Genomic DNA, 3,443 nt, shown 5'->3' with positions numbered 1-3,443 from the left:
TTCATCAACAATGCTTTGAGTTACCTGTTTCTCAGAGACATATGAATTCTAATTCGAGTCTCAAAATTCAATTCAATTTGAATTTCATTCAATTCTATTTAGTCATAGAAAGTCCGCAATTCAGACCATAAATAACCAAAACAAAAAATAACCTAAATCTGAAATGATTCGAATTTAAGTGTCAAACTCGATCAACAACCTTTGAATTTCCTTATACAGTTTGCTTAATTTTCCTCAAATATTTCCCCAAAAATTTGCTTGTTGGATGCATCATTTTCGGTCCCCCACAATGGAGAATTATCCTTTGAGAAAAAAGAAAAGAAAAGAAGGTTATGCAGATAGCATCCTAACATTAGAATATTTTTTTAGCCGGGAAAATTGACCACATCTTGCAATTTTAGATGTTAACATGGGCATAAGGTTAGAAAATAAATAAAATAGTTATTTTTTTTGCAACTATTGAAAAAAAAACATTAATTTTATGAGGTGGACCATGGACTTAATTAAATTAATTTAAAATTTAATGTAAATTTAATAGGTTTTTCAATAGTTATAGAAAATCATTTGCTCGTTTTTTTAATGAACTAAAGAGAATTACAAAATTTTAGCCTTTGGCTCTTATGGCCGTCGGTCTCAAAATAGTGACCACTTTATTGTGAAGATGAAATGGATACGATAAGAATTCCAAAAGATATATGGACTTGTCAACAAACAATAATCACCATTATATGGAAGAGGATAAGCCAACTTTGATTCCATAGAAAAGGCTCTCTCCATCTAGTCCTAATTTAAAATTTAGGTGTTGCAACTTTATGAATTATTATAGAATGAGGCTTAGTTCGGTTAGTATCACTGTCATTATAATAACTTAGAAGATATGGGTTTTAACCAAGGGCGAAGATAAGGGGTAGGCAGTGGCCTTATCCCCCCTCCCCCAATTAAGGATGGGAATGGAGTAGGGTAAGAGCAGATGTTGCTAAATCCATCACCGTTCCACAATTAGCATGCTTTGCTCCACCACCCTTATTGTTCCACTATGGATGTATACTTTTGAAAATTACTACCACCTCCATTGATGTTGAAGGCATCCATCCCCACTCACTTTGCCTTGCTTCAATTTAGTTTTTACTACTTATCTTTAATATTTTCAATCTTTTTAAAAGGCAAGTAAATATCTAGACATAAATATTGAAAAAAATATTTAAACATAAAATATGGATTTTTTTTGTAACATATTATTATATTTATACTCTTTTAATAATTATATATAAGGATAAAATGATAGTTTTATATAGTGGGGTGCAACGGGGTGAGGCAATCGATTACCATAATTACTCCATACTCTCTGTCTAAAAGAAAAAAAAATTCCACCTCGCCTCACCCACATCCATTTTCTAAAAAAAAAAAAAATCCACTCCAAGCATATCAGTTCAAAATCCATTGGATAGTTCAAGTTTTGCCATTTTTACCTCAAATGGTAAATAATTCCTTTAAATTTTATGAAATCACAAGGTAGTATAACGATAAAATTGTACTTTGGTCCCCTCAGAAATTTATCATTCATTTTTGCCCATCCTAAAGCCACTTTCTGTCTTCACCCTTGATTCTAAAGTGCCTAAGCGCATAATATCTTCCATTTTAAAAATTAAATACATAAAACGTAAAATTTCTTTGAAACTTGTTTACTTGTTGGTTTCATCAATTAGGTCCCTGCAATGGAGAATTCACAATTCATTAAAAATTCCCTCAAAGCTAGTGATGGGAGGAAAATGGTATCACTAGAGACCCCTTTATTGTGATAATGACATGGGTACAATAAGGATAAAAAAAGAAAAGAAAAGATAGAATGCTGTATGATAGGGGTGAGGAAGAATAAGTTTGAAATTGAATTAAACGATAATCTCAATCAAGTTAATTATAATAAAATAATTTAATTTTATAAGCGATTAAAATAAATTCTCAGTAAATTATAATTCATGAATTTTCATAATCGAATCGATTAAATTAATCAGTTTCTACTAATCAACTTTACCCACAATGCTTAAAAAAATTACCATGCAAGAAATGAGTGAATGCAAACATCATAAGCTTATATACTCTAAAAAGGGAAATGGCTGACTTAAAATAAAAGGACCTACAAATAGATTTGTCTAGAAGTTGTTTAATAAATTGAAAATTTAAGTGTTGAAAAATTATATACTAAATTTTTACTTTCAAATTTTATAAGTGTTGAATTTATATTAGAAAATTGTTTAGTAAATTAATAAATATTAGTACTGAATCTAATTATGTTGTTTGATAAAAATAAATACAGATTTTAAAATATTATTTATTTTTTATTCTAATCTTATCAGTATAATATTTTATATTATTTTAGATAAATTTGGAAAATTTGAATGTCTTGTTTTTTAAAAAAAAAGGATAATTTATTTTAATTTTTTAATAAAATAAAATAAAATGAAATAAATATTGTTTACAATAACTTATAAGTTTCTACCTATCTACTTATTTACTCTAACATATTTTTGTTGAAAATTTTATATTGAGTAAAAAAATTAAAATGACTATCGAACACATTTATAGGCTACTTTTATTCTTTAATATATTTTTATATCTATAAAAGTCAATCTAAACCCAAAATAAATCCAAAATTTTAAGTTTGCCATTTTAAGTTAAAACTTCATTTGTTTTTATATAATTTTTTTTATAAACATATATCTTTTTGGCGCTTTTCTTGTTTGTTTTACGGTCTATTCAAGATTACCCCTCCCAATAATGTCATCTTCAATATTTGAATGTTCTCCATTGAGAGTACAATATGCCTTTACCATTATAACCAATACTTTTTAATTTTATAAATATATTTTATTCATATTATGGGTGTGCGATAATCTAATATATATTCTTGCATTAGAGTATATGATAAAAGAATCTAATCACCAACATGATAGGTGATTGGATATTCCCCCAAAAGTTGGTAATGCTATGGTTAACCACACATTCTCTTCCCTTGCTTATTTTTTTACTTGAAGTGAACATAAATTTAAATAATGCGAGTCATTTGTCATTATATCAACGGGTAGTAACATTTTAGCTCGAAGTATGTCTCTTTATTATAAAGATTGGATCCAATTAATTATTTTACCATTAAATGAATTAGTTTAATCTTTATACCATTAAAAAAGAATTACATATGACTAAATTTTAGTAGAATTAACATTTACTGCATTGTGTGGATCTATATGTTATGAAAGTACATCGAAGATAATAGTAAATGAGGCAAATTCTATTATCGCTTGCTTTATTGTTATCCCTAATTTATATTATTTAAATAATTAATTATTTGAAAAGGGAAATGGCTGACTTAAAATAAAAGGACCCACAAATAGAAAAGACATATATATAGAGAAAAAATAACATGAATATATATTTTTGTCGAGAAG

This window comes from Gossypium hirsutum, chromosome A06, assembly GCF_007990345.1.
Source record: "Gossypium hirsutum isolate 1008001.06 chromosome A06, Gossypium_hirsutum_v2.1, whole genome shotgun sequence".
Lineage (NCBI taxonomy): Eukaryota > Viridiplantae > Streptophyta > Magnoliopsida > Malvales > Malvaceae > Gossypium > Gossypium hirsutum.
The sequence above is the reverse complement of the archived record's forward strand: the minus strand, read 5'-3'. Positions refer to the sequence as shown.